Source organism: Petaurus breviceps, unplaced genomic scaffold, assembly GCF_028583685.1.
Source record: "Petaurus breviceps papuanus isolate PSGF00001 unplaced genomic scaffold, PetGlider_PUasm1.0 164, whole genome shotgun sequence".
Taxonomy (NCBI): domain Eukaryota; kingdom Metazoa; phylum Chordata; class Mammalia; order Diprotodontia; family Petauridae; genus Petaurus; species Petaurus breviceps.
Genome location: NW_027185735.1, coordinates 15,848,112 through 15,873,697, shown reverse-complemented (window position 1 = coordinate 15,873,697; position 25,586 = coordinate 15,848,112). Strand labels below are relative to the sequence as shown.

The 25,586-nt window shown below is 36.8% G+C and overlaps 1 protein-coding gene across 6 annotated transcripts in view; it reads right to left on the bottom strand.

Moving 5' to 3' along the window:
* Positions 1 to 25,586, bottom strand: part of FUT8 (fucosyltransferase 8) — a 491,667-nt gene that overhangs the window by 315,770 nt on the left and 150,311 nt on the right. For all 6 annotated transcript variants that reach the window (XM_069082397.1, XM_069082396.1, XM_069082394.1 and 3 more), the window contains one exon: positions 24,636 to 24,719. The gene's annotated coding sequence lies outside the window, so the exon portion shown is untranslated. The remainder of the gene's footprint in view (positions 1 to 24,635; positions 24,720 to 25,586) is intronic.

Genomic DNA, 25,586 nt, shown 5'->3' with positions numbered 1-25,586 from the left:
GAAAAGGTCATCAACAGGTATTTTAATTTAATAAAAATTTACAACTTTTGCATGAAGGAAATCAAAGCAACTAGAATAAGAAGAGAAACTACTAAGAGGGGAAAATACTTGCAATAAATACTCTGAGAAGAGTATGAAATCCAAGATACATGGTGAACAGATAGAAATACTTAAGTCATAAAATGATTCTGCAAAAGATAGGGTGTGAATAAATTGCTTTCAGAAGAAATGCAAATGAACAGCATTGTGAAAGACTGTTTCCACAATCTGCACAGGAAAAATTCAAATAAGAGCAACTCCGAGGGCTCACTTCACATGCATCAAATGACAAAAATTATTTTTAAAAGGAGCAAGAAATTAATGTTTGAGGAGCTGTAGGAAAATAGGTTCACTAACACACTAATTTACTGAATCGTAAATCAGTGCACCCATTCTGAAAAAATTTGGAATTAGATGTGAAAAGTTACTTACCTATTCATAGGTGTGAACATTTACTAACCTATTCATACTCTACCAACGACAGATAATAGGTATATCCTCCAAGGAGATTAAAGACATAAAAGCCCTACATAATAACAAAATACTCATAGGAACATGATTTGAAGTAATGAAAAATTAGAAACAAAGAGGTAAAGATTAATTGCAGCAAAAAAAATTATAAGGCAAATTTCAATAAATACGAAAACTATATGAAGTGAAACAGAATGAGGAAAGAAGAATCAATAGAATATAAATGATGAAAACGACAATGTAAACTTTAACAACATTAAGAACTAACTAAACTCTGACGAACTACAATGATTTATTCTCCCACCATACAGCTCTCCATTTTCCTTTGGGTGTTACTCATTTTTAATTCTTTGGAGAAAATGGTGTTCCATGTCATGCTGCTTTATATATCAATACTTATAAAATGTTAGTACTAAAAAAAGTTCGTGCTTTCTTGGGAAGCATGGGGTGGTTAAAATAGCTTTCTAACTTTCCAATGCTGCCCTCATTTTCAAATCTGAGCACAGATTACTGTCCATATGTACTGTCAGTCCCAGATATGCATACAGCTAAAGATGTCTAACCAAATGATTGTTGAAAATCTAGGTTAGTAGGCAAGGATCATCCATGGTCTTTCTTATATGGATGATGAGGGAGGCTTCTTTGAGTGATTACTGATTTCTTCCAGGCAACTTTGCAACTTGACACAATCAGCAAAATGACACAGGTAAAAAGAGCATCTGGAAGACTTTATTACCCAGAGGGATCCCCTTTTCAACTCAGGTTCTCTGCTGGATCTTCTTCACCACAGTTGCAAATACCTTTGGTTAACATACATTTAAGTTGGGTTTTTTTGCCTCCTCTGTTATTTATTATCAGAAAGTCAATTATTTCTTTATTAGTCAAGTTATATTTATTGTGTTATCTTCCAAGGAACCCTGAGTAAACTATATATGAATGACAGACACCTTGAAGCAAAAGTGCCTATAAGTTCACACTATTAAATCAAATGCTTTAATTTAATCAACAAACAATAAACACAAATAAGATCTTATTTCTCTACATCTTTCAGTGAGTTGTAAGATGGTAAAGATGTTGTCAATTGTTAAATATCACTTGGGAAAACCTACTTATCCCAACTAACACCCTCACTGAAGATGCTCTCAATTCACGTATGGATACTTTTCATAAAAATTTGCATAGATGACTTATAGCTTGATAATAATTTATATTTTCTTAGTCACTTTTTCCCCATATTAATCATTCAAGTTTAAATTTTTTCCCCATAGTTCTGGAACCTTCCTCTCCTCTTGTATACATCAGTCCCCCAATATTCTCACAATTATATTGCCTCCAGTACAGAATTTTTTCTATCTATCCCTGAACTAATCTGGCTACTTTTCTCATCTTTGTTCTCTTTTATGCCTTTCAACCTCCTCTACAGACCTCAAAGACTGTAATATTAGGGTTCATTATGTTCTCATTACTCTTCAAGGAGAAAATAGTTTGTTGAAATGTTTTGTTTTTCAAACAAATTTCTTCCATTTTTCTTCTATTTCCATTTCTTCTATCATTTTCATCTTTGAATGGTTTGGGGATGATTGCTCACTTGGATATCTTGCCAAGCTTTATTTAAACTGGTTTAAATCCACTGCTTCTCTCTACTTTACAAAAAGATACTACTCATAATTGTCCATCATCCTTTTTAGTAGATTGTACAGGCAAGTGTATATTTTAAATTAGTATTGCCTTTCACAGTCATCTTTCTCCTTCTGGCTCCATTTGAATCAGATATACGCTTATATTGAAGTGCCTTCCAGGTTCTTAGAATCTCCTTGCTGTGGCAATTAATTTACATTGATTAAACTTTTGGATTAAATTTTTATAGTTAAAGTTTTGTAGTTAGTATAAATATTATTTCTATTGTCCATTTCCCATTATTTTGATTTTCAATTCATGGTTTAAATAATTAAAGGTTAAATAATTTTAATTATATATATATATATCTTTTTCTTATTCTTTTGTTATAAATTCTGATATTAACTGTGACATATCAACAGTCTGACTGTACACAGACAGCTGCCTCAGAGGTAACACCAATAACAAGTCTTTGCTATTTGAAATACTATAATTCTTTATGGTTTCATCTGATCCCTGCCATGTCCAATACATAGCAATTCTTTTTTTTTTTTTTTTAAGGAACTGTTCATTACATAGAAAAGTATTCTGTGCAATGTACAAGTCTTTGGCCTCTCTCATTTTATTTTTCCTAAATAATACCTCTCCATATGCATTCTTCCATCCTTACCCTTTCCCACCTTTGCAATTAAGTTAAATATCAAAGTGTATGTTGCTCTCATTTGAAAGGTAGGAGTCAGATATTATCAAGTGCTTCAAAGAATGTCTTTATCACTTTATCCCCAGTAAGTTAGTGTACAAGTGGCAATTATTTTCCTGGAGGTCTTTTATTTTGTTTAATTAGGTACCAGTACTATAATATGTGATGACCAAATAGCCTGTGAAATAATGTTTCCTTTTGCTTCTCAGCATGTGATAAAATATACTCTGAATTTTTTATCTTTCCGAGGAGTAAAAGCGAGCCATGTCTCTATTTAGGGGCAATTTTCTTCTTTTTTCTAGTATCATTTATAGCAAAAATGAAAATTAATATGATTTAGTCCCTCTTCTGATATATATATTTATCCACTTGTTGTTCAGTGGCCAAGGATCTCATATTGAGAATACAAACAGCCAAGCTGAGGTCAGTTGACATATCTTTTCTCAGAAGGAAAGTGTTGAATGAACTACTATTCCTAGAGCACAAGTTAGAAAGGTATAAAAGGGAAAGAGAGGAGGGGGAAAAATGCACTTCATGACAAAGATGAATAAGGAGCAACATAATGGTTGGTTCAGGTTAGGCTACAAATTGCTATGGTTTACCAATCAAAGAACCACAGGCTAGAGTAGACCCTAACACAGAAACTGTCTCTGTGATCACAGGCACTTACCCTTCGATTCATAAAAAAATCTCTGCATGACAATAAGATGAATTGATGATCAGCAACAACAGAGAGGGTTTTTATCAGCAAGGAGCTCCTCACATCAGTGAAATCATGGCTCTGGAAACAAAACCGCCCTCTGTTTTCACTCATCAGAGCAGAGGAATAAGCCTTTATACAGAGCCCACTAAGTGCAGAACACTTCATAATTATTATCTCATTTGATCTTCACAATAACTCTAGGACACAGGTGCTATTATTATCCTCATTTTACAGTTAAAGAAACTGAGACGGTTATGGGTGACTTGCGCAGGGTCGGTGGCCACATTTGTACTCTGCTCTTCCTGACCACAGTGGCCCAGTGCTCTGTATGCTGCACCTCCTGGTCACTCATTAAGTGTTCCTGTACGTCCAGCAGAACGTAAGGTCCTTGAGGGAAGGGACTCTTCTATCTTGTATGCTTAGCACCTAGCACCTTGCACATAATAAACACAACTATTTCTTACGGCAATGAATCTCTTTAATGCCAAAATTTCCCCAGTTTGTCAACAAGAATTTATTAAGCACTTACTTATTAAAGCACAGACACTGTGATAATCACCAGAGATAGAAAGCAAAGCAGATACCACCATGCAGTTCTGAAGAATCAAAATTGGATGACATTGACAAACTGTGCAAGAGAAATGCTATAAATGATACAATGTCACCAGGAACATATATACATCTATACACAGACACACATATGTGTACATGTACATATCAAAAGGAAGTGAGCTAGTCCCATATCTCAAGAATAAACCAAAAAGATACATAATTCAAGAACTAGATTATTACCCACATATGTAAAATGGACCAAAAGAAAGCCTCCAGGACACTGAACAAATCCTTTAAAAGAAGTATAAACAAATAGACATGTGTCTGAAGTAGGAGTCAAACCTAGATCTCCTGACATGAAACACAACATGTATTGTACACTACAAAACACTAGTTGAAAGGGCCCCAAATAATTCAGATTCATCTAAATATCTAAGTGGGTTACATCCCTGAAACAAGATGCAGGTACCCTATAAAGGCTTTCCACCCCTTAGTCAACAAATGAATGCTATTCATGATGTTACTAAATATAAAGATCTTATTTCCTATCTATACCACCAAAATAAAAATTTATGCTTAATTCCAATAACAGCCATAAACAACAATAAAATCCTGCAAAATGTACTCTGAATATCACGTGTGGCTATTAAGAAAGGCTATATATATATAATTTCTTATCTTAAAAATGTTTTCTACAAAAAACAATCCCTTAAGTGTATTTGCATGCTTGTTACTATTTTTGTTTTGTTTAAAGCATAAAGTTTGGTTTCAGTATAAAGGAATTCTGCTGCAACACATAGTTCTATAAATTGATTTGCTGGCTTAGTGCTGTTTATTTCAGTTTCCTGCTCTTTGAAAAAAAAAAAAAGGTTTTCAGTACAAAGGAATTAATATTTTTGAAGAAACTGACCAAATAATTTTGATCAATACATCTTAATATGCAGTTAATAGAAATGGACCTAGAAAAAGCCTAATTCACTTAATAACCCCCCCCCCCAAAGAAAACAGTGGACATGGATATAACATGGATTTTCACAATATTTTAAGTGGATTTATTTTAATCTATAAACTATCCCATTTGTCTTATGGCCCAAATACTCAAAAGTGTAACAAATCCATAGGTCGTATGCTATAAATCCACCTCTTATTTCCTCAGCAGAAGCCTTTGTACATTTAACGACTGCATTGCTATTCCATTTTTTAAAACTATCAGGGAATATCTTATTCCTTTAGGGCAAGGACTATGCTTTTACACATTCCCTCCTATGTATAGTATACTTTAGGTGCCTAATAAATGTCTAATAAAAAGCAACAATCTGTCAAGAGAAGTTACAAACAAGTTTCCAGAGAGGAAATTTTTTCTATTCCATTTTAGATTTTTTAGATGTTTTTCAACTTTGGTAATCATACAGTAACCACACATATCATAATTTACCCAGTGGGCTATGAGGACAAAAATTGTGATGTATTCTTATTAATATAAACACTTCACCTATCAGCAAACTAAGGATATAAAACTAAGTAGCTTTATTAGTTTTAAGCTTTACATTAAACTTATTCCTTTTGTTTAAGATCTAGGTGCTCAGGATATATAAAGACAAAAGCAAAACAATGGCCACTCTCAAGAAGCTTACTTTCTAGGGTGGTTGAGAACATGAACATGAATGGGAAAGATACAAGATAAGAAGCCAGACAAAAACACTAGTCTGGTATTTAGGTTGAATCTGGGAACATAAAAGTAGATGTAAGAAAGGAGTGAATTACAGGGGTGAGGGGACAACAATGTAAAAGAACAGGGGCAAAAAAAAACATTAATCTGGTAAAATGTGCTCATTTTTAACTCTAGCAATATATTTAGCTTTGAACATTAACTGATTGAGCATTACAAATTCTGGTACCCCGTGTTTCCCCAATAATAAGACACTGTCTTATTATTTTTGGGGGGAAAGAAAAACACCAGAGGGCTTATTTTCAGGGGAGGGCTTATGTTGTCCTGCCTCAGCTCTCCTCTGCGGCACTGCTCTCAATGGTGCCAGCAAGCAAATCACTGGGGAAGAACAGGATGACGCGCTCACTGCTACAACTCTGATTGGATGCAGCTCGGAGTGCGGCGTGCGTTTCACGGGGAAGGGGGGGACGATGCATACAGAGGGTACCGCAATGTAGCGTGTAGTGCAGGGGATCACCTTCACTACAGTAGCAATCTCAATGGGGCTTATTTTCGGGGGAGGGCTTATTAGAGAAATCTTACACAGTAAGGGGAGGGCTTATTTTCAGGATAGGTCTTATTATCGGGGAAACACGGTATATATAAAGCAGCAGTCATCAAAACTACTTGGTACTGGCTGAGGAATAGAGGAGTGGATCAATGGAATAGATTAGGCACACGAGATTCAGAAGCCAATGACTATAGTAATCTATTGTTTGATAAACCCCCAGACCCTGGTTTTGGGGATAAGAACTCACTATCTGACAAAAACTGCTGGGAAAACTGGAATATAGTATGGCAGAAACTGGGCATAGACCATTATCTAACACTATATACCAAAATCAAGTCTAAATGGGTGCATGATCTAAGTATAAAGGTTGAGACTGTAAGCAGTCTCCTAAAACAAGGAACAGTTTACCTATCAGACTTGTGGAGAGGGAAAGACTTTATGACTAAACAAGAATTAGAGAACATTATAAAATGTAAAATGGATAATTTTGACTACATGAAAATTGAAAAGCTTCTGTACAAACAAAGCCAATGTAACCAAGATTAAGAGGGAGGTGGGAAATTGGGAAAGAATCTTTACAACCTATGTCTCTGAAAAAGGACTCATTTCTAAAATATACAGAGAATTGAGTCAAATTTATAAGAATACAAGTAATTCCCCAATTGATAAATGGTCAAAGGATATGAACAGGCAGTTTTCAGAGAAAGAAATTAAAGATATCTATAAGCACATGAAAAAATGCTCTAAATCACTATTGATTAGAGAAATGCAAATCAAAACAACTCTGAGGTACCACATCTCACCAGTCAGATTGGCTAAGATGACAAAACAGGAAAATGACCAATGCTGGAGAGGATGTGGGCAAATTGGAACACTAATGCATTGCTGGTGGAGTTGTGAACTGATCCAACCTTTCTGGAGAGCAATCTGGAATTATGCCCAAAGGGCTATAAATACTTTCATACCCTTTGATCTAGCAATACCACTCCTAGGGTTATATCCCAAAGAGATCATAGAAATGGGAGAAAGAGCGATATGTACAAAAATGTTTATAGCAGCTCTTTTTGTGGTGGCAAAGAATTGGAAATTAAGGGGGTGCCCATCAATTGGGGAATGGCTGAACAAGTTGTGGTATATGCATGTTATGGAATACTATTGTGCTATAAGAAACGAGGAGCAGACGGTATTCATATTTACCTGGAGAGGCTTATACAAACTGATACTGAGTGAGAAGAGTAGAACCAGAAGAAATTTGTACACAATGACAGACACAACGTATGTGTGATGACCAACTTTGATAGACTGGACTCTTCTCAGCAATGCAGTGATATGTCAATCCCAATAGACTCATGATGGAGAGAAATATGTGCATCCAGAGAAAGAACTAGAAAGAACTAAGTTTATATCCAGGGAGAAGCACAATACCTGACCTTTTTCCTTCTCTTATTTGGTTTTATGTCCTCTTTACCATTTTTCATTCCAGCTGGTACAATCCGTCCTTAAACCTGACTAATGTATAATGTGAAAGTATTTACAGATCCTATACTTGACTATATGCTGCCATGGGGGGGAGGGGAAGGAAGGGGACAAAATGTGAAACTCAAGGAATTGTGGAATTGAATCCTGTAAACTAAAAGGAAACAAACAAATTAATTTAAATAAATAAATTAATTTAAAAAAAAAAAACAAATTCTGCTATACAACGAACTGGAAACAAAGTAGATGTCCAATGATTGGAGAATTGTGGTTCATGATTATAATGGAACATTAATGCATGACTATGAAGTTTCCAGAGAAATATGGGAAAACTTATATGAACTGATGCACTGTGAATTAAGCAGAACCAGGAAAAGAATAGCTAAGTGTTGGGGATATACAGGTTAAAGTATTCCCTAATATTAAGTAGTTTATAATTGACTGAGGGAAACAGCATGCAAATAATTATGTACAAACGAGATGAAGAAATGAGAGGGAGAGCATGCCATTGTGATAGTAATGGCAATTAAAGATTCCCCTGTATTGGCTTGGTTTTCAAATTGATTGTGTTAAAACCCAGAGTTTGTTAATCCCACCTGTGGGATGGGCTTGTTGATGTGAAAAAGAAAGTCCTGAACTGGGAGGAGCTGGTGAGGTAGATTTGGAGAGACACTAGAGAGAGGCGGAAGATCTTTTTGGAAGCAGCACCTCGTGGAGAGAGAGAGACTAAGAGAATTGCTGGTGGCCGCTTTGAACTGCCCTGGACTTTTGAGACCTGCCCCCTGAGCTGCCAAGGACTGAGGAGACATGGCTGTTTTACTGGTACTTTGTCTGTCTGCTTTGATGTTATTTTGCCAGATTTGTCCACTGGTGAAAGACAGTCCTTTTGTTGAAGAAGTCCTGGAACCTGGCTGTTCGCTAAGAAGCCCTGAGACTGTCCTGCAGACAGAGAGTGAATACTGTCCACTGGTGAGGGACAGTGCTGTTGTTGCAGGGGTCTGGAGACTGTCCTGCAGACAGTGAATACTGTCCACTGGTGAAGGACAGTGCTGTTGTTGCAGGGGTCTGGGAGCTTTTCTGTTGGTTCAGAAGCCCTGAAGAAGGATTTTCTTGTTGTATGTTTACAGAAATCCTGGGAGAGGGCTTTGCTAATGTGTTCAGGGGTTCTAGGACTGTTCTACAGACAGAGGACAAATTCATGAAGGGACTGGCAATGTATCTTGTGGCCTTGCTAAGCCTTGTCTCCCCAGGAACTAAGATTGCTGAGAACTTGCCTCCTGTCAAGATGAAGAAAAGAGCTCCATTTGGGTATTAAGTGCTGTGTTTAAACTTGATGTAACTCTGGGGTAGATTCAATTGTGATCCAGGGGTGGGGAACTTTTGACCTTATGTTTGGAAACTAATCTCCATTTGAGAAGAGGGGCTTTGTGGTGGACTTAATTAAGGTATAGCCTAAGGGTGGAGAAGTATTTAGAACAGAGACTTTGTAATTGATTGAATGATTGGAAGATCCTGGGGTGGGGTAGTACTTGGAGATTATTTAATCAGGCTTAGTAAATGCTGTATTTTGAATGATGTCATGTTTTGATCTTCTCTGTTCTTGGTTTGTCACTGAATAAAATAGAGAGCACCTATGCTGGTAATCTTAACCTTGGGAAGTTGCCTTTCCTTGGCATTACATTACAGCCATGCATGGGGGATAGCCAGCCAATGAAAATGTTGGCAATCCAGAGATGAAGTGTCAGCAAGAAGACCACTGGATGAAAGAGTACATGGGGGGTTGGAAGGGATGGTAAGGTATAAGAAGACTAGAAAGGAGGTAAATGGGCTATGGGGTAGATTAAGTAATGAAAGGTTTTGCACACCAAACAGAGGATTTTATATTTGATACTGAAAGTGATAAGGAAGCAATGGAGTTTTTTGAGTAGAAGAGTTACATGGTCCTAGGCTTTAAGAAAATCACTTTGGCAGCTGAATGGAGATTGGAATGAGGAAAAACTTGTGGCAGTCAGACCAACCATCAGACTATTGCAATAGTTCAGGAAATGAAGGCCTGTACCAACGAGTTTGGCAGTGTCAGAGGGAAGAAGGGAATGTATTGGAGACATGTTATAAAGGTAAAATTAATAGGCCTTAGCAATAGATTGGACATGAGACATGAGAGTGAGGATGAAATCTAGGTTGTGAGGCTAAAGGGACTGGGAGGATAGACATTCCCAGTGTAGTAAATATATAAATTTGGAAGTGGGAGTCTTTGGGGTGAAATATAATGGGCTCAGCTTTTGGACATGTTAAGTCCAAGATGCCTTCAGGATATGCAGTACAATTCTAATAGGCAGTTGGACATGCAAAACTGTAGGTCATTAGAGATAAGGGTTAGTTAGATAGGGAAATCTGAGAATGATGAGCATAGAGATGATAATTTTATTCACAGGAGTTGATGAGATCACTAGATAAAATACTAAAGGTAGAAGGACCTAGGACAGCTCTGTGGTTATCAGGTTATCATGGTTATCAGCAGTATGCTAGAGGAACATTCAGAAAAGGAGACTGAGGAAACAGGTAGAAGAACTAGGAAATCCACCAAGTCTGAAAATCTAGAGAGAAGAGAATTTGGAGAAGAGGGTAATAATCAATGATGGCAAAGGCTATAGAAAGGTCAGGAAGGAAGACAACTTAGAAAAGGCCCTTGATTTGGCAATTAAACAATCATCAGTAACTTTGGGAGAGGAGTTTCAGTTGAATACTAAAGCTAGAAGCCAGATTGTAAAGAGTTAAGAAGAGTGAGGAAGTAGAAGCACTTATTGTAGATAGCATATCAAGTATGGCTGATGTGTTGGCTGATTTTGTTGAAATGCCTTTTTTTCTGATTTCTTTTTAAATCTTTCTTATGAAGGCTTGAAGGGTAGAAGATGGGGGAGAAATATATTCAGAAATGTATGTGATATAAACAAAAAGCATCCAAAAATAAATGAAAAAGAAATTCTTTATAAAGCTAAAATAAGCCAGATAAAATAAATCCTGGCATCATATTAACTTTTTCTGGCCCAAATACTATTACTAATAAATTATGGACTCCAACCTAGTTCTGTCCCTAGAGGGAAGGGTTTTCCCCCCTCTGAGAAATGCATACCTAATGTCACTGATCATGTCCTCTAGATAGCATGTTCCTGCTTGTTTGTTTCCTGATTCCCATCTGTGCTATTTTTTTTCAGCAGATTTTTTTTCCCAGTATTTTTTCAGTAATTTTTTTCAGTAATTTTCAGCACAGTCACTATGTGTCCTGTTGCTTGGCAGGTGCTCAGATGGTCCTACCTTACAAGATTGTCATTTCTTATTATCAGCAATAAAGGTGTTGACTTGTGGTGATTAAGTGGCAGTCTTTATAGAGAGAACCTACTGAGAGGTGAGCTTACTAGCAGCCTAGGAGAAGGAACAAAAACTGCTACAAAGCTATAGGATGCAACTCCTCACCATCAGGAAGTTTTATAAAATCGGGTCATTTTAATAAATTCCAAATAATTTGGAGCATATGATGGGTCCTTAATAAATGTCAAATAGCAATGACACAACAGTTAGATTGTAATTAGATTTCTGCCAGACAGTAATCCCTAGTGAAATACAATTAAAGCCTCCAGCTTCCTCCTATATAGGGCTGCAAACCCAGAAATATTTGAATAGCTTGGCCCACATTTTATTACAAAACCTAATATTTTTATGACAAAATAAACTATTGTAGACAGTTCAGGGGAGGGGAGGGTGTTGTTTTTTCCTTTTAGCTTAGATAAGGCTACTTCCATAGCCAAGATCAACTAGAAAGGGTGATCTATGGAGACTTTCTTGACATTTAGCATTCGCTGCACCAATAACACCAGTAGAGAATCTCCCAAGACTTTTCAAAGGTGTGAATACTACCCATGATGCACCTGGGAAGGAACAATACTTTAAGAATGAGTCAAAAGGAGCGGCCAGGTAGCACAGCGAGTAAGAGCACCAGCTCCAGTGTCGGGATGACCTGGAGATCGAATCCCAGGCTCAGATACTCAGCACCACACCTAGAAATAACTGGCCCGTGTAACCTTGAGCAAGTTACTTAACCCCGATTGCTTAAAAAAAAGAATGAGCCTAAAAACATTTCCAAGGTTTATGAAGTCTTCAGCAGGAATTTGAAGACTTTAGAAGAATACAAATGGTATTCTTCATCATTCATCATTGCCATCAACTGAAGGCAAGAAAAAATGGCAAACTTTGAAAGCATAGCTCAGAGCTGCCAACAGCATTGGAAGGTTAACAAAGTACTTTATATATTAACTTACATGCTATATCTCATGTCATAAAGAACCTCCCCATATTAGTCAAAACAGATAACTATTGCCTACTTCTAGCAATTTACATGAACACAAAAGATGCATCCAAAAGGAACATAACACTATCCAAGGTCTGGTCCCTACAGTTCTGTATTCTGTATAGTTCATTATAAAACATATACAGGTAATCTATAATATAGGGTTTTTGCGACTATAAATGCTATCCTAGCGAATTAATTGACTTATCTTACTAAAAATTTATTAAAAAGAAACTATAACTCCTTAAAGCAAAGGTTTTGTTGTCTTTTCAACAGAAAAAAATGCCATAAGGTCACTGTGCTTAACATTAGTCAAGTTAGCAATAGACAGAAAAATCCTTAGAATACTTTGTTTTCCTTTACTTATGCAATATATTACAAATTTAATATTTTCCTTTATATCCCTAAACTATTAAGAAATTCTATTTTCAAGATTGTGAAAATGCTCTTTTCATCCTAAATGAAGCAATTTCTTGCAATTCCTTAAATCCTTTACATCACAAATTTCTGTATTCCAATGTAGATAGAAAGGATTAGTTTTAGATTCCATTCTCACCAGGAGAACTGAAATATATCAATGGTATGGACTAGATGGGTCCACCAATACTAAGTGATGATCCTTCATCAAAAGCTTTCTCACTCCTTCCATTTTCTGGCACACATTGAGTTCTGGCTTCTATCCAAAGACAGAGCTTCCCTGGACACTCCTTCTAAGACTATTTCTATTTCATTCATACCCCTGCCTCACTGGTTGTGGTGAGAGAACTTTGATCCACATTGCCCCCTATCATCTTTTCTTTATTCAGTAATCCACACACCTTTACTCAGTAATCTCTCCTCCTTTGAGATTCATTCAATCCATATTTATCAACTACTCAAGATTTTGGTGGCTGTTATCTGATGAACCACAAGACTCTCCTTACTTAATAAATTTAGGGCCTAGTTCAAGGCTTTTCATTAAAAGGGACTTCAAAGTATATATATGTATGTATGTGTGTGTATGTATGTATGTATGTATGTAAATTCACAAACATGCTCTCTCAAACACCCTAACTTCTGAGTAACTCTGTTTACTCATGGAAAAATAATTATTGTTAGAAATGAACATTTCTCCCCTGTATTTAATAACTACTTATTGTATTAGAACCAAGGTTTTTCCCTTTTCTACTTCCTCATACAGAAACCAACCAGTGTGGGAAATCACTCTTAAACATTTACCCGGGCCAAGATCTAATCAGACAGTAAATGAAATCCTAAGTATTTCTGTTTAGTCTGTCTGCTCTGACAGGTCTGGGAAAATGTTGATAACTCCTTTTCTTTCAAGACAGGTGATATGGAAATTGGTGTCTCTTTGACAAAGATTTTGGTGACCTAAGTCACATACCCCAAGATCCTCAATTTAATATATCCCAGCTCCCACTGTGTTAATCAATCAGAGTTGACTGGCACCCCTGGGGAATACCTCTTTAAAAGGGCATATAAACTGTGAGCCTACCACTAAGAGGGGTCTTTGGTCTATGAAAACTGTCAAGTGACCATCCTTTTATTAATAACATGCTGACCTTATTAATAAAATTGAATTATCCAGAAACTATGTCTCTCAAAATTATTTTAATCACTAACATTCTTAAGATATATACAGAAGATGGAAGCAAAAGCAATTAACAAAAAGATAAATATTATAGTAGGTTACTATGAGAATAATGTCAAGGGTCAGAATGCACTCAGAATAGAAAGTAAAGATATGGACTTTTTTTTTTTTAAAGAGAAGGTTTAGCTACATTGGGGAAAGAAGGAAAATCAAAAAAGTGATAGAATCTACAAAGGACTGAAAAAAAGGATAAGGTCCCAATCCATTTTAGCTGCTTTGAGGGTTCAGATTTCCAAAGAAGATGAAAATGGACTGATAATGCTAAAATTTCAATAAGCTTTTTATTAGGGACATGATTGTCCCTAATAAACTGAAGGGACTTAACCTTTGAGAGAAGCAAGGGAAGAGGATATCTGTCTGATAAGACTGATATCTGTCATCCAAATGACAAGAATATACCAGATTCCTGGAGTAGGCAGTATATACAGAATCCTGGCTTGGGTGTTATGATCTTCAGACATAAGACACTGGTCATTCAAATGAGAGTAATGTCCTGCCCTGGTACTCGAGTTACAGCAAACTTCGGATACCCCCCAATGAAAATACAGATTGAAGCCATATTGTGAAAACCTTTAAATGCCAATGCAGGGACTATCTTATCATAGAAGCAGTGGAGAACCACCAAAGATTTCAGAGTAGAGAGGAGAATGACATGGGAAGACCTGTGTCTTGGAAAGGTGATTTTGTTAAGCATAACCCCACCTTCCCTTCCCTTAACTGATCTGTAAGCAACAACTCCACCTTCCCTTCCCTTCCCTTTCAGTGATCTGTAAGCAGGCACTTTAGCATCACTTTTACCCCTCCCTTCCCTTCCATTACTATTGTAATCTCTTTACTGTTCATGCCAATTTACTGTCTGATTTGGGTATGTGACCCCAGCAGTCCCACAGCAATAAAATCCACTTCCAATTTTAATGTAGGGGATCTTCTGTCTCACTCCTTTAATGCCCAATAAAAATTGGAGGCCCCAGCAAGATCTGCAGTGTTCCATGGCACCGCAAAGATCCCCAAATAAGAAGATTTATTGGCCTCGGGAAGTAGACATCTGCTCACCCGATCCCTAAGGGGGCTAGCTCCTGATGATGTTCCAGGGCCCCAGGTCTTGAGGAAGGAACGATCGCATCTGCCTCCCAACTCCAACTTGCTCCTCATTCAGTCTTTCGTGGATCCATTTCCTCCAGTTTGGGGGTAAGTAAAAGTCTGTTCTGGTTCTGTTCTGGAGGGCGGAGGGCTAGACGTAGCCATTTGTGCAGGGGGCATCTCCTCCCCAGCTAAGCTTTGGGACACCAAAGCCTCTCGACCATCAGTATTCTGGTTCTAATGTTTGTGTGTTTTTTGTGTGTCCTGCACTCAATTGAGCTCATTTGCTTCCTGTTCAGTATCTGCGGGGGCAAAGCAAGCAGCTAGGGACTATTGTCTGTCCTCATGAAGTTTTGTCTTGAGCTCATTCACTTATAAAGCCTCTCCATTTTTATTCTGCAAAGCAGGTATTCGAGTGGCTATCGCACGAGTACCTCCATGGGAACTTTTCTGATTTCCACTGGAAAGATATATTTGTTTATAAGACTATACTGTTTGTCTGTCTTTTCGTCCTAGAACATGGGAAAGTTCAGCCGGTACATCAAAAACTCCCATGGGTTGCATACTAAGCCATTTTAGAGTAGCCTATCAGGACGGGGCAGATTATGGGGTCCCCTTGAAGAAGAGGAAACTCATTTCTTATTGTATGAATGAGTGGCCCACGTTTGGGGTGGGCTGGCCCCCTCAGGGAAGTTTCAACAAGCAAATAATCCAATCAGTATGGCAGGTGGTCACAGGTAATCCAGGACATCTAGATCAGTTCCTTTATATTGATGTCTAGCTAGATCTTGTCACCTATCCCCCTCCCTGGCTGAGGAACTGCTCTTTCCAAAGGGGCATCCGAATCCTTGTGGCCCACCTGCTCTCGGACACTCCCAAGACAAAACCTCCTGCAAAAATCCTACAGGAGCACAACAAGGAGTATAATTTCCCACCCCCTTACAACCCACAATCCCCCCCCCCCCCTTTTCCCGACCCCCTTGGGACTTCCAACCCCCCCGGACCCCCTTTCCCCCCCCCCCCACCGGAACTGGGGCAAACTACCAGCTCCCAGAAGAACCCTCTTCTGCTTCAGCCATCCTTCCCCTCAGGGAATAAACTACAGAAACAGGAGGGTTTTGAGGGCATGGTTATATCCCAGCTGGTGGAAATTGCCCAGAAGGTTTATGACAACAGGGACAGCTCCTCTGATAAAGCAGACAAGAAGTTTGCCTGGGTCCTTGTGGCTGCACCTCAGACTCCCAAACAGGGTACCCGAGTGGGCACTAGACCACACCCCTCTTGCAAGGGACTAATTCGCATACTGTAAAGAGTTAGGCCATTGGAAAAATGAATGCCCCCTGGACAGAGACTCTCCAGAGTCCTCCAAAAACTCAAAGGGGGGGAGAGGCAAAACTTTTTACTGTGTTGGTCCTTCCCCTCTTCATGAGCATTGGGAAGGTGGAGAGTGGCCCCTCTTTGGGAATCCCTCCCCCATGATCAAAGAAGCAGGCAGGCTAGATCTCCTGCCTGGCCAATTAAAGCCAATTAAGTGTGGAGCTTTGAGATTGGCAGATTCAAAGCTCACTTTCAAAAGGTCCACCAAAATTCTCCTTGTTGTTGTAATAATTTGAAATTTTTAATTTGAGAAATTCACAATTTCTTTACAAAATATCTTCGCAAATTCTGAGAATTAATCATTAAGAAACTGGAAATAGGATATTGGGATTGCTTAAAAAAACAGAGGGTTTTTAGGATATTGGGATTGCTTAAAAGGAAGATTTTTGGCTAAATCAGCTTGACTTGTTCCTTGAATTTGTAAAAGGAAAATCAATAGCAGTTGTGAAACACTTGTGATCAGAATTGTATAGTGATTGTAAAATATAATGACTGGCATATTTTGGTATCTCTCTAACTTTGAATTCATGCCAGAAATGGTAAGGTCAATTATTGTATAAGTCATTTGATGTTATTTGATATTCATTGTTATTTTGTTGCCATCTTTCTGAGATTGTATTGTGTTTCTAAAAGTCTATTTAGTTAAGTGAACTTAAGAAACATTTTTGAAGTAGGAATAGTATTACAGCTATTTAAAAAAAAAAAAACCTGAATTTTGTGTTGCATGCGTATTGGGTTTTTATGTTATAAAATTTGTTAATTTAAATTTGTATTTGGGTTACAAACAGGCAATAATAATGTTGATATTTCACTTAAATTTTTGGCTAAATTATGTAATTTGGAAAAATTATGAACTCTGATGTTAAAAACAATTTTCTTATTACTATTCTGAAGCTGTTGAGGCATCTAAGGATATATATATATATGTTAACCTGGATGTATGTGAATATACAATGTCTTGGGACATTTATATTAGGAGCATTTTAACACCAAATTAGTTTTAGGAAATTTCCATATGTGAAGGTTTATTTTATAATTATTATGGTTGTCAACCTTAAGTGAAACCTTTCTTAAGTGTGAGGTTTGTGTCAATGGCTATGGCATGAATGATTTTCTGTGCAAAGCAATTTGGAAATTACTAAATTAAGATCACAAGATTGGTAATTATTTGATTTTGGTTTGAAGTTTAAATTTAGGTACATCATAATTGTTTCTGATATTGTTACTGGCAAACATTGGTATTATGAATGTTATAAGAGAAGCAGTTTCTCATACTCTAAATGCTGTTAAATTAAGAATTATACTGTCAGAGGAACAAGAAAATGATGGTGGATGAAGTACTCTGACCATGTCAGAGTATCAGTTATGATATTCTGAAATGTTGTAATTTAAGAAATCATACACTTTTAAGTTTTTCTTTTTAAGTTTTAATTCATAAATCAAGTATTTACAATAGCATGCTTGGGAAAAAATACTTATTGGTAATTATGTGAAGAAAAGACCCTGTGAATCCTCTTCTAAGTTTTATAAAACCTAGAATATGGAAATGAGGGCTTAGGTGTCCCAGAAAACAATTTGTGAGCAGGACCTGGCTTCAGCCACGTTTTAGCCTCTGGCTACAGACTTAGACCCATAGGAAACAGACACAGATCTACCCAAATGATTTTGGGTCCCAGCTGTTTAAGGGGGGGAATGATCAGGTGCTTGGAATGATGGTGTACTTGGGTACCTGATATTTAGGTTAATCAGAGTTACTTTAGTTGACAGAAAAGATACCATTTTTAACACCAAGTTAATTAAAAAAAAAAAGTCTATTTATGAAAAGCTGAACAAAGCAGATAAGAAGGTTAGGGGACAAATGGGGCTTATCCAGACCTTCTTGTTTCTAGATAGCTGATATCAGTTTTAGAAGTATGTTGAGAGAGCATGAGGAAGTTTTGGGAAGGCAGAAAGATTTGTAACTTGAGTTTGTAATTAATAGATCAAGCAAATTTTAGATGGCCCTATCTGAAGGACACTAGTCCATATTTATTTGCTGTTTAATAATTCGGGGGACTATAAATTTTACTATTCTTCTAAGCCTTGATTACAGGAGTCATCATAAAAGCTGATAATGGGATGGCAGAGGCTGCAGGCTGCGAACTGTTCAAGGTGGATGTCTGTGCTTGGAAAAGTTTGGGGACAACCTCGGACACTGTCCAGGTGGGATCTCTTGTGACTTTCCCAATTGTGCCTTTTCTTTCTGAAAAGAAAGCCTCCCACCTATTTATGCCTAAGCCTTGCTTTCAGCATCTGGTGACTACCTGAATGACTAGCGGAGATGACTCATGCCTGGAATCAAACAAGGCTAAGGAAGTTTTCCTTCTGGCAAGGTTTGACTTTGTCCCTGTCTTATTCTATAGCAAATTCACTGAGAAGTAATATTCAGGGCCAAATAAATGAATAAATATAGAGATAACATCCTTTCAAAGAAGGAGATGATTAGTAATAAGGCAAAAAGTAATGAAATAGATGCCTGATTGACCAGGATAGTGAAGTTTGAGGAGAGCAACCTGATCAGGCTAGATGACACCTAGGATTAAATACAGATGTATAAAATTAGCTTTAAAAATTTCCTATTATGTGAATTCACGATTTGAGCATGTTTGGGAATAAGATCAGAGGTATGGATTTTGGATTTTAGCACAAGGATTGTATAAGATAGTGGTAAGGGTGAAGCTAATGTTAATTTGTTAATATATCTGTCTGATAATTTTATAAAGGGAAGATGAAATCAATTTTTAAAAAAAAGGTTTTTCATATGTTAAAGGACTCCTATACCAGGTACAGGATTTAGGAAAGGTAGAAATAACAAAGAATAAATAGAAAATTCTCTATAGTTTCAAAATATGGAACTAATCTTAAATAATTGTAGTAATTTATATTAAGTCAAAATTATCTGGCCATCTTTAGATCTGAACTGGAAAAGCAAAACTCCTTTTTAGATTCTGTAACTACATGAGGCATCTGGGATTTAAAAGTGTTGCTTAGATGAAATAGGACACTGGGATACAAGGAATTGTATATTAATTATGATTCCTGTATAGTTTGTATGTAAGTTTTCTTGGTTATCTTGGTGACATGTACCTGACTTAATATAATTATATCATTTTGTAAAACTGTGAGAAAAACCTCATGGTATTAACTGACCCTAGCCTGTGTGGCTAAGAAAACTGAACTATTTGTTTGAACTTAGTCTTGCATGGCTAAAAAACTGGACCTTTATATGTAAAATCATGTTTCTGGGAGCTCTTGTATCGTACATTTTAACTCTAGTCATATAAGGATCATCCCCTGAGCCTTGGAATCTGAAAAAGACAACAGCAGATGCAGACAGTTTTCCCAAGAATCCAGACCTGACCTCTATTGGGACAGCTTCTTTCCTGGAGAAATTCAACTAGAGGACCGATGGAAAAATGTGGTCCCCTCCCCTTCCTTGAGACTATGGCCTTGATTATAGGAAGTCCCTATTAACTGTTAAATTGCTAATTGTCAGGGATCCCCACTACCATCCTTTAGGAACGGAATTGGATAACCTAGATGATATGGTCCCAGTCATGTCAAAGGTTTGACAAACTACAAAAAAAAGAGTAGGGAATGTTGAGCACAACCCCACCTTCCCTTCCCTTAATTGATCTGTAAGCAACAACTCCACCTTCTCTTCCCTTCCAGTGATCTGTAAGCAGGTATTTTAGCATAACTTTTACTCTTCCCTCTCCTAATTGATCTGGGTGGGGGGTTCAGCCTAGGGTAAAATCCCTGCTCCATTCTTCCCTGCCCTGCCCCCTACCCCATCTCCACCCCTTATGGGTTCCCTGTACCTCAGCATAGGAAAAGCCCAGAAAAATTAAAATATATGCTGACCAATCAATGATTGTAGTTTCAGCTTACTTAACCTGACTATTGTAATCTCTTTAAAAACTGGCATATTGTTCATGCCAATTTACTGTCTGATTTGGGTATGTGACCCCGGAAGTCCTGCTGCAATAAAATCCACTTCCAATTTTAATCTCAGTGATCTTCTGTCTCACTCCCTTTATGCCTAACAATTTTGGCAGCCGTTTTGAAAATGGACTGGAAATGGGAAAGACTGCAATAATCTTTGTGCTGAGGGATTAACCTAGAGTGGTGGTTTGTAGAGATGGAAAGAACAAATAAGAGAAATGTTGTAGATGCAAAATCAGTAAGACCTGAATACCGTTTAGATACAAGTGAAAGAAAAGAGTTGAGGATGGCTGAAGATGAGAACCTGGGTGACAAAAGATATAGGCAAACTCAATAGAGAAATTAAGAATTTTGGATGAAGAGTGAGTGGAGGAGGGTAAAGGGAAGAAGAGTTCTTGTTTGGGGCATGCTGAATTTGAGATGCCTAAGAGAAATCCATTTGGTTACATCCTATATGTGTCCTACATGGAATTGGTGAAAACAGCCAGATACTGGACACAGATCTTAGAATTAACCACATAGCAATGATAATTACATTCAGGGGAGCTACTGAGATATTGGGGGGGGTGTAATAAGAGGAGAGGGGAGTAGATAGAAAGAGTGAAAGAGAGGAAAGAAGGAGAGGGAGGGAGTAACTAGAACGGAACTTTATAGAAAACCCATAATGGGAAAGAATATGTCCCCATAAAAGAGACTGAGAGAAAAGTGAGATAGGAGAAGGCAGTGTTATAAAAGACAAAAGAGATTATGTGGACAGAGGGTAATCAATTGTGTTAAAAACTAGGAGAGGACACAAAGGATCAAGAAAAAAAAATATGAATAGTCTTAGGAATAAGTTGAGTCATAGGGACTGAAGTGGGAGGTAAAGAAGAAGATAAAAAGGAAGTATTTTTCAAAGTATTTGGCTGTGTAAGAATTATCTCTGCCAAAACAAGCTTCCTCATGAAAAAGGGAGTTACAAGGCCAAAATAACCTGCATGTGATAATCTACAAATTCCTTAGCCTGGCTTAAAGTCCTCCCCAAAAAAGGCTCCTAAAATATCTTAGCATTATTATTTCCTTGAAGCACCCTGCATTCCAGCCAAACTGTTATTACTAGTTGCTAGTGTTGTTCTTCCCCACACCAAGGTGGCTACGCTCAATGTGTAGAATGCACTGTTTCACCCACCCCCAACCTTCCATACCTCCTTTATCTATTGAAATCTTTTTTGTTTTCTCAAGGGACAGCTCAGATGCAAAGTTCTTTGTAAAGCCTTACTTAATCATCCCAGCTCAAAGTTTTGTAGCAGTCAATCCCTCTTTATTCCCCCTTATCACATGAACTTCAACCTTTTATCTTATTTGTGTACACTTTCATATTCCCTTGCCCCCCACCCCTTTCTTTGACACCCTTATTGGACTGTAGATTTCAAAGGGAAAGGACTATCTTTGCTGGCAGTTTGTTTTTTTCTCTCCTGGCCCAGCACATAATAGGTGCTTAATAAAAGTTTGCTGAATGGGAAGTAAACTGAATTCTTTATAATGTTTGTGGCTTTTTGAAGTGACCTGAGTAATACTAGGATAAATCTTTAAAGAGATATATGCACCAGCATACAAATACAGTCATTTTCAACTGAGATTGGCTAGCTAGGCAGTAAAAACAACAAAAAAGAAGGAATAACTAATTGCCTATTCTTAACATGTCTTTGCATTCTAGGCAATTTATGTCCATGTTTTTCCATAAATCTTCCCTGTTGGATAGTTTGAAGATGTTTCTCCTACACTTTCAATTCCTATGAACAGTAATGTACTACTTGTACTTACAGGTATTCAAGTTTAAGGAAAGAAAGGAACTAGAAAAACTCACTCCAGATAGTGGTCTCATAAAGTACAAGGTATGAAGTCAAGAAAACCTGGGTTTGAATCCTGCCTCAATCACTAGGTGTGTGATGCTTGCTTGTTAATCTATTTAGGCTTGAATAACCTTTAAGGTTTCTTCCAGTTCTAAATCTATGATCCTATGACCTCTGCTCTTAATCCACTACTATAGGAGAAATATCTCCTCTCTGAATTGCTGTGGTAAGGAACAGCTGCCACAAATATATTCACCGCAACAAAGAAATTAAACCTAGGTTCTATTATTATGTTCAAGCATAGGTTTAGGCCTCAGAGAAAACTTGAACCACTATCAGGAGTCTCATAAATCCTCTGATAGGCAAAATTATGCCAGAGTGTCAGAGAAATAATACTTTTACATATTGCAATCTTGTACACATTCCTCTTAGGGTCATAAAAGTTAAAGAGAAAATAGATATATCCATAATCCTAGACTTCCTTCAATGTCAAAAAAGTTGAACAAACTTACTTAAAACAGAGCCATGATCTCATACATTGCGTAAGAAAACAAGCCTCTTCAAACAAACTTCATAGGCAAACTAAATTGGATTACAGATTAAACTACATCTGAAGGATTCACAAATAGGCAGATATAGGAATGTATATGGCTCTTCAGTAAATTTTTGTATCTCATGAGACGGCTTTTGCTCAGGTGAGCTTAATATTAAAACAGACTTAACCAAAAAACATTGCCAAAGGATTGCCCCTTAGTCCTGAACAATAAAAGGAAATCAAAATTTCTGATAACCCCACAAATCTGAGGCAAAGAGCAGTTACTTGTCCAAGTTCACACAAGTGGTGGGCAACAGAGCCAAGTTCTTCCATCTCCAAGTCCAGGGCTCATTTCAGTCAGTCAGTCAATAAACACTTGTCAAACTCCTACAATCTGCCAGGCATTGTACAGGGGATAAAAAAGAAAGGTAAATGACAATCTCTGCTCTCAGGGAGCTCACAGTCTAACAAAGGAAACAACATATAAACAACTAGTTACACCCAAGCTATTTACCAGATAAACTGGAAATAACTGTCAGCGGGAAGGCATTACATAACTTCTCCATATCTACATTCCTTTTGCTAGTAGTAAATTATCATTATCCTCCTCAAATCAATTAGCAATCTTCCACTTCCATAATGTTTTCTAAAGCCAGTTCCAATTTTTCCTCTCTTTAATCTCTTCTGGTTGTTACACTTCTATGTGGGTGTTTGGGTTATATGTGTAAGAAATGCAACAAGTTTTTCCCAATCAGACTTTCAAAAATGGTTCATTACTTCTGAGGTATTGACGCACACTCTGTTTGAGTTTTAACTTAAGTAAAAGACAATTATTTGGTATTTGAAATATGAAAATGATAGTCAAAAAGAAGTTAAATTCAGAATAGAGATCAAATGGTCAAAGAACCACAGACTTACAAAAAAAACTTGATAAAGTATTATGTAATATCTAATTCACTCATACATACTATGTTGATTTGATTTATTAATAAGTATTTTCTTTTTAAATATGCGATTTTATGTTAATAATTTGGTTCAGCATCCTATAAATATGAAGTACTCCACAGAGAGCTCTGAATCCTTATGTACCTAATCCTTAAACAGTAAATAGATTTTTTAAAGCCTTCCAAACTAGAGCTTATGATCAAACTTCGAAGACTTATTAATAAGCCAGTTTACCAGCCAGAGACACAAAACCTTAGTGAAGGAAAAGAAAATGGGAAGAGAGGCTATTGTAATGGTTAAATAAATATCTTCCAAAGACGATTAGCAAAAGGTAACTGGGACCATATATATATTTGGAGTATGTGCTAGAGTAATTAGGGATATAGAGGATTAATAGAAAGTTGGCCTTAAGTTCCAGGAAGACTCAGTTCAACCGATACATAATGGGTTGTAAACCACTTCTCAGTAGCCCAGACAACTCTAAGACAGTAAATTGCAGAGAAAATGCCAATCTGTGTTGGTAGAGGAAGTTTCCTATAAAATGAAATCAGGTCTGGTCCTACTCCATACAATTACAGATATATATGGAAATGAAAAGGAACAAATGAGTAATAACCTAAGAGTGACCCAGAAAGGGAATATACTGCAGTAGTAGCTTAAGAAACTAGACTGAAATGAATAATGAATACTAGGCAGAAAGGCAAAATATTTTATACATGTGTATATAGTTCTCCAAATACATTAAAAAAATGTAAATTATGCACAAATAAAATAATATCCCTTTCAAATAGGGGTTTCACATAAGACACATTATACAGAAAGGAAAAGCAATAAACTAGAAGTTCTCCCCATTAAATTGTTATAAGACTAGAGAAAGTTGCTGCATATCTGTAAGATCAAGGAAATAACGCATAGCTTATGGAAAATTTTTCAAAAAAGAAGATAATTTGAAACACAAAATTCTCTGAAGAAAACACTATGTAGAAAAGTATTATTTTTATTACTACTATTAAAGTTGTTTTAACTGTTAAAGTTACAAATGACATTTATTTTCTATTTCAGAAGGACTGGAACTTAAATTCTTTACTATAATTTAAAAGCTGACTTACCTTCCTTTCCTTCATAAGCAAGATGCTGCCACAACCGCAAGAGGTTTTCAGAAGAATGTGTTTCTTAGTCACTGAAATTATCAACTGTTGAAAAAGGGAAGGAACAAAGAAAGAAAGTTATCTGTAGAACCATATTTTCTTCATTACAAATATACCTGTCAAAACTGAAACCATAGCATAACATAGACTCTTGTGATTCCTTCCAAAGATTCTCAATATAATATATGTAAATCATTAAGAGTATTATTATTATTCATCGTCATCATCATAACTGAAACCACAGACTGAGAGAAAACTGCATGAAATCTTGTAAGCCACATTAAGATCTCCCAAGGCTTCAACCCTGAAAGGATATTTTCTTTATTGGAAAAGACTTTCCAAAACTTTTCAAATTACGGAAATTATCTAGAGAAGGAAGAACATATTCTCTTCCTCATGCAACAAAAAAGTTTATCCAAAACAAAACAACATGAGGCTTCATGGAGGCAGGCTCCACAGTGAGGGTGCAATACATCCAGGTGGCTTTTAAAAGACAGAAAGCATGTTCCAAGTTAGAATACATTCTCATCTGGAATTCAACTACCACATGACTGCAGCAATCAGCCAAGCTTAGCAAATTAAAATAACAGTAATTTTGACAGATTATCTTCTATAAATATTCAAATATGAGTGTTTGTGTGAAGGCATGGAGTTCTATATGCCAATCAAAATGCTTTGTTCAAAATACCAAAATCTAGTTTGCTTGCCTTTTCTAGGAATCCCCTAAATCACCAACTTTCCTTATTTTAAACTGCTGAACCACAGCAGACTAACAGCTTCTATATATTAAAATGTTAGATTGAGGATTAGGATTTATAAAAACTATAGCAATTAAAAGAATGAAACACATGGAATTCTAGGTTGGTAAAAAATTAAGCACAAAAGAACAAGTGACAAAATATATTTTTAGCA